Source organism: Sturnus vulgaris, unplaced genomic scaffold (genome assembly GCF_052056855.1).
Source record: "Sturnus vulgaris isolate bStuVul1 unplaced genomic scaffold, bStuVul1.hap1 Scaffold_182, whole genome shotgun sequence".
Taxonomy (NCBI): Eukaryota; Metazoa; Chordata; class Aves; order Passeriformes; family Sturnidae; genus Sturnus; species Sturnus vulgaris.
In genome coordinates this window covers 627,501-634,430 of record NW_028276116.1, presented here as the reverse complement: position 1 = coordinate 634,430, position 6,930 = coordinate 627,501, and positions in this window count along the sequence as shown.

Sequence of the window (6,930 nt, the reverse complement as noted above, 5' to 3'; positions counted from 1 at the left end):
ACCTGGTGTCCGCAGCAAGCCGTGAGTAGACCTGTTGCCCGTTTCATGGCTGGGTAGACCTGTTGTCCGCAGCAAGCCGTGGGTAGACCTGGTGTCCGCAGCTTGGTAGACCTGTTGCCCGTTTCATGGCTGGGTAGACCTGGTGTCCGCAGCATTGAGTTGGTAGACCTGGTGTCCGCTGCATACCCTGGGTAGACCTGGTGTCCGCAGCTTGGTAGACCTGTTGCCCGTTTCATGGCTGGGTAGACCTGTTGTCCGCAGCATTGAGTTGGTAGACCTGTTGCCCGTTTCATGGCTGGGTAGACCTGTTGTCCGCAGCTTGGTAGACCTGTTGCCCGATTCATGGCTGGGTAGACCTGGTGTCCGCAGCAAGCCGTGAGTAGACCTGTTGCCCGTTTCATGGCTGGGTAGACCTGTTGTCCGCAGCAAGCCGTGGGTAGACCTGGTGTCCGCAGCTTGGTAGACCTGTTGCCCGTTTCATGGCTGCGTAGACCTGGTGTCCGCAGCATGCCCTGGGTAGACCTGGTGTCCGCAGCTTGGTAGACCTGTTGCCCGTTTCATGGCTGGGTAGACCTGTTGTCCGCAGCATTGAGTTGGTAGACCTGTTGCCCGTTTCATGGCTGGGTAGACCTGTTGTCCGCAGCTTGGTAGACCTGTTGCCCGATTCATGGCTGGGTAGACCTGGTGTCCGCAGCAAGCCGTGAGTAGACCTGTTGCCCGTTTCATGGCTGGTTAGACCTGTTGTCCGCAGCAAGCCGTGGGTAGACCTGGTGTCCGCAGCTTGGTAGACCTGTTGCCCGTTTCATGGCTGGGTAGACCTGGTGTCCGCAGCATGCCCTGGGTAGACCTGGTGTCCGCAGCTTGGTAGACCTGTTGCCCGTTTCATGGCTGGGTAGACCTGGTGTCCGCAGCATGCCCTGGGTAGACCTGGTGTCCGCAGCTTGGTAGACCTGTTGCCCGTTTCATGGCTGGGTAGACCTGTTGTCCGCAGCAAGCCGTGGGTAGACCTGGTGTCCGCAGCTTGGTAGACCTGTTGCCCGATTCATGCCTGGGTAGACCTGTTGTCCGCAGCAAGCCGTGGGTAGACCTGGTGTCCGCAGCTTGGTAGACCTGTTGCCCGTTTCATGGCTGGGTAGACCTGTTGTCCGCAGCATTGAGTTGGTAGACCTGTTGCCCGTTTCATGGCTGGGTAGACCTGGTGTCCGCAGCATTGAGTGAGTAGACCTGTTGCCCGTTTCATGGCTGGGTAGACCTGGTGTCCGCAGCAAGCCGTGAGTAGACCTGTTGCCCGTTTCATGGCTGGGTAGACCTGGTGTCCGCAGCATGCCCTGGGTAGACCTGGTGTCCGCAGCTTGGTAGACCTGTTGCCCGTTTCATGGCTGGGTAGACCTGTTGTCCGCAGCATTGAGTTGGTAGACCTGTTGTCCGCAGCAAGCCGTGGGTAGACCTGGTGTCCGCAGCATGCCCTGGGTAGACCTGGTGTCCGCAGCTTGGTAGACCTGTTGCCCGTTTCATGGCTGGGTAGACCTGTTGTCCGCAGCAAGCCGTGGGTAGACCTGGTGTCCGCAGCATTGAGTGAGTAGACCTGTTGCCCGTTTCATGGCTGGGTAGACCTGGTGTCCGCAGCAAGCCGTGAGTAGACCTGTTGCCCGTTTCATGGCTGGGTAGACCTGGTGTCCGCAGCATGCCCTGGGTAGACCTGGTGTCCGCAGCTTGGTAGACCTGTTGCCCGTTTCATGGCTGGGTAGACCTGTTGTCCGCAGCAAGCCGTGGGTAGACCTGGTGTCCGCAGCTTGGTAGACCTGTTGCCCGTTTCATGGCTGGGTAGACCTGTTGTCCGCAGCATTGAGTTGGTAGACCTGTTGTCCGCAGCAAGCCGTGGGTAGACCTGGTGTCCGCAGCATGCCCTGGGTAGACCTGGTGTCCGCAGCTTGGTAGACCTGTTGCCCGATTCATGCCTGGGTAGACCTGTTGTCCGCAGCAAGCCGTGGGTAGACCTGGTGTCCGCAGCATGCCCTGGGTAGACCTGGTGTCCGCAGCTTGGTCGACCTGTTGCCCGTTTCATGGCTGGGTAGACCTGGTGTCCGCAGCAAGCCGTGAGTAGACCTGTTGCCCGATTCATGGCTGGGTAGACCTGTTGTCCGCAGCATGCCCTGGGTAGACCTGGTGTCCGCAGCTTGGTAGACCTATTGCCCGTTTCATGGCTGGGTAGACCTGGTGTCCGCAGCAAGCCGTGAGTAGACCTGTTGCCCGTTTCATGGCTGGGTAGACCTGGTGTCCGCAGCATGCCCTGGGTAGACCTGGTGTCCGCAGCTTGGTAGACCTGTTGCCCGTTTCAAGGCTGGGTAGACCTGGTGTCCGCAGCTTGGTAGACCTGTTGCCCGTTTCATGGCTGGGTAGACCTGTTGTCCGCAGCTTGGTAGACCTGTTGCCCGTTTCATGGCTGGGTAGACCTGGTGTCCGCAGCATGCCCTGGGTAGACCTGGTGTCCGCAGCTTGGTAGACCTGTTGCCCGTTTCATGGCTGGGTAGACCTGTTGTCCGCAGCAAGCCGTGAGTAGACCGGTTGCCCGTTTCATGGCTGGGTAGACCTGTTGTCCGCAGCATGCCCTGGGTAGACCTGGTGTCCGCAGCTTGGTAGACCTGTTGCCCGTTTCATGGCTGGGTAGACCTGTTGTCCGCAGCATTGAGTGGGTAGACCTGTTGCCCGTTTCATGGCTGGGTAGACCTGGTGTCCGCAGCAAGCCGTGGGTAGACCTGGTGTCCGCAGCTTGGTAGACCTGTTGCCCGTTTCATGGCTGGGTAGACCTGTTGTCCGCAGCAAGCCGTGGGTAGACCTGGTGTCCGCTGCATACCCTGGGTAGACCTGGTGTCCGCAGCTTGGTAGACCTGTTGCCCGTTTCATGGCTGGGTAGACCTGGTGTCCGCAGCATTGAGTTGGTAGACCTGTTGCCCGTTTCATGGCTGGGTAGACCTGTTGTCCGCAGCTTGGTAGACCTGTTGCCCGATTCATGGCTGGGTAGACCTGGTGTCCGCAGCAAGCCGTGAGTAGACCTGTTGCCCGTTTCATGGCTGGGTAGACCTGTTGTCCGCAGCAAGCCGTGGGTAGACCTGGTGTCCGCAGCTTGGTAGACCTGTTGCCCGTTTCATGGCTGGGTAGACCTGTTGTCCGCAGCAAGCCGTGGGTAGACCTGGTGTCCGCAGCTTGGTAGACCTGTTGCCCGATTCATGCCTGGGTAGACCTGTTGTCCGCAGCAAGCCGTGGGTAGACCTGGTGTCCGCAGCTTGGTAGACCTGTTGCCCGTTTCATGGCTGGGTAGACCTGTTGTCCGCAGCATTGAGTTGGTAGACCTGTTGCCCGTTTCATGGCTGGGTAGACCTGGTGTCCGCAGCATTGAGTGAGTAGACCTGTTGCCCGTTTCATGGCTGGGTAGACCTGGTGTCCGCAGCAAGCCGTGAGTAGACCTGTTGCCCGTTTCATGGCTGGGTAGACCTGGTGTCCGCAGCATGCCCTGGGTAGACCTGGTGTCCGCAGCTTGGTAGACCTGTTGCCCGTTTCATGGCTGGGTAGACCTGGTGTCCGCAGCAAGCCGTGGGTAGACCTGGTGTCCGCAGCTTGGTAGACCTGTTGCCCGTTTCATGGCTGGGTAGACCTGTTGTCCGCAGCATTGAGTTGGTAGACCTGTTGTCCGCAGCAAGCCGTGGGTAGACCTGGTGTCCGCAGCATGCCCTGGGTAGACCTGGTGTCCGCAGCTTGGTAGACCTGTTGCCCGATTCATGCCTGGGTAGACCTGTTGTCCGCAGCAAGCCGTGGGTAGACCTGGTGTCCGCAGCATGCCCTGGGTAGACCTGGTGTCCGCAGCTTGGTAGACCTGTTGCCCGTTTCATGGCTGGGTAGACCTGGTGTCCGCAGCAAGCCGTGAGTAGACCTGTTGCCCGATTCATGGCTGGGTAGACCTGGTGTCCGCAGCATGCCCTTGGTAGACCTGGTGTCCGCAGCAAGCCGTGAGTAGACCTGTTGCCCGTTTCATGGCTGGGTAGACCTGGTGTCCGCAGCATGCCCTGGGTAGACCTGGTGTCCGCAGCTTGGTAGACCTGTTGCCCGTTTCAAGGCTGGGTAGACCTGGTGTCCGCAGCTTGGTAGACCTGTTGCCCGTTTCATGGCTGGGTAGACCTGGTGTCCGCAGCAAGCCGTGAGTAGACCTGTTGCCCGTTTCATGGCTGGGTAGACCTGGTGTCCGCAGCATGCCCTGGGTAGACCTGGTGTCCGCAGCTTGGTAGACCTGTTGCCCGTTTCATGCCTGGGTAGACCTGTTGTCCGCAGCAAGCCGTGGGTAGACCTGTTGCCCGTTTCATGGCTGGGTAGACCTGTTGTCCGCAGCATGCCCTGGGTAGACCTGGTGTCCGCAGCTTGGTAGACCTGTTGCCCGTTTCATGGCTGGGTAGACCTGTTGTCCGCAGCATTGAGTGGGTAGACCTGTTGCCCGTTTCATGGCTGGGTAGACCTGGTGTCCGCAGCAAGCCGTGGGTAGACCTGGTGTCCGCAGCTTGGTAGACCTGTTGCCCGTTTCATGGCTGGGTAGACCTGTTGTCCGCAGCATTGAGTTGGTAGACCTGGTGTCCGCTGCATACCCTGGGTAGACCTGGTGTCCGCAGCTTGGTAGACCTGTTGCCCGTTTCATGGCTGGGTAGACCTGTTGTCCGCAGCATTGAGTTGGTAGACCTGGTGTCCGCAGCATGCCCTGGGTAGACCTGGTGTCCGCAGCTTGGTAGACCTGTTGCCCGTTTCATGGCTGGGTAGACCTGGTGTCCGCAGCAAGCCGTGGGTAGACCTGGTGTCCGCAGCATGCCCTGGGTAGACCTGGTGTCCGCAGCTTGGTAGACCTGTTGCCCGTTTCATGGCTGGGTAGACCTGTTGTCCGCAGCAAGCCGTGGGTAGACCTGGTGTCCGCAGCATGCCCTGGGTAGACCTGGTGTCCGCAGCTTGGTAGACCTGTTGCCCGTTTCATGCCCTGGGTAGACCTGGTGTCCGCAGCTGGGTAGACCTGTTGTCCGCAGCAAGCCGTGGGTAGACCTGGTGTCCGCAGCATGCCCTGGGTAGACCTGTTGTCCGCAGCTTGGTAGACCTGTTGCCCGTTTCATGGCTGGGTAGACCTGTTGTCCGTAGCATTGAGTGGGTAGACCTGGTGTCCGCAGCATGCCCTGGGTAGACCTGGTGTCCGCAGCTTGGTAGACCTGTTGCCCGTTTCATGGCTGGGTAGACCTGGTGTCCGCAGCATTGAGTGGGTAGACCTGTTGCCCGTTTCATGGCTGGGTAGACCTGGTGTCCGCAGCAAGCCGTGGGTAGACCTGTTGTCCGCAGCATGCCGTGGGTAGACCTGGTGTCCGCAGCTTGGTAGACCTGTTGCCCGATTCATGCCTGGGTAGACCTGTTGTCCGCAGCAAGCCGTGGGTAGACCTGGTGTCCGCAGCATGCCCTGGGTAGACCTGTTGTCCGCAGCTTGGTCGACCTGTTGCCCGTTTCATGGCTGGGTAGACCTGTTGTCCGCAGCAAGCCGTCGGTAGACCTGTTGCCCGTTTCATGGCTGGTAGACCTGTTGTCCGCCGCCGGCCTGGAAGTACTCCAAGGGGTCGCTGTTTCTCGCTGCCTCCGGCTATGTCATCGTAGAAGGCGGCGTGCGCCACTGCGCCCCCTCGGTCACGTACATCGGTTCTCTTTCCGGCCTCCGCCGCTTCGGGCCCATCTGTCCGTATTATGGGAACGAGGTGACGGGCCGTATCCCCACAGGCTGTTGCCGTGCCTGTGTCCGTGGCGGAGAAGGGCGGACGCGCGTGCGGTCGCCAGGGCCAGAAGAACACCGCCGATGTCGGGGCGAGTCGCGTGGCTTCGTCCGGCTTCCCGTCTTACCCAGTTCGACTGGGACAGGTTAGCCCAGAGAGAGAGACCGATGCGATCCGAGAGCCGCTCCCCGGCCCAGGCGAGGCTGCGTGCTCAGTCGGGGGAGAAGCGAGAAAGCCCCCAGAGAGACCGATGCGATCCGAGAGCCGCTCCCCGGCCCAGGCCGAGGCTGCGGGTTCAGTCCGGGGGAGAAGCGAGAAAGCCCCCAGAGAGAGCGATGCGATCCGAGAGCCACCGCGCTCCCCCGGCCCAGGCGAGGCTGCGTTGTTCCAGGCGGGGGAGAAGCGAGAAAAAGGCCCAGAGAGAGGGCGAGAAAGCCGCGAGTGTGTCCCGCTCCGGCCCGGCTGCTGCCGGTTTCGTGACAACGGGGAGCCGGGCGCCCGCTCGCTCCCCCGGGGATGGTGGCGGGCGAGGCGGCGGCGCCTCGCCCCTTTTCTGCCCGGCCTTAAGCCGGGGCCCCGCCCGCTCGCCGGGTGCGGCATTTCTTCGGCTGTCGGTCCCGGTGCACGCTGGTGGCCGGCAGCCGGGGCTGGATTTCTGTGGGGCCGGCCCGGGGTTGTGTTGAGCCTGCCCGGGCTTTCCCTGGCCCCCCTCCCCGAGAGCCCCCCGGGCGTGGCTCGCTTGGCCGAGGTTGGCTGCGCCTCGTTTCCCGCTCCCGACCTGTGTTGCCAGAGTTGTGTCCGTATCGAAAGGGCAGCGGGGGACATGCAGTGGGGCGTGTGGCCTCGCCTCTCGGCTTCGCTTGCTTGCCTGCGAAGGGGGGCTCGGTGACGGGAGTGTCCGGCCCTGCCGTGTGTTGTTGAAGTCGTCCCCCTTCCTCGGCCCTAAGCCGGGGACCCGCGTGTAGCGGGCAGAATTTTTCCGGGGCGGCGGTCGGCCGCGGTGGCCGGCCGTGTCCCCCCCCCAGGACGGACCCCGCAACCCAACAGAGAGCGAGCGAGCGAGTGAGCCCCCGAGAGTGTGTCGTGGGCGGGGCGGCGGCGCCTCGCCCTTTCTCGGTATCGGCCGGGCGCGATCGAGGCACCGTGCCGG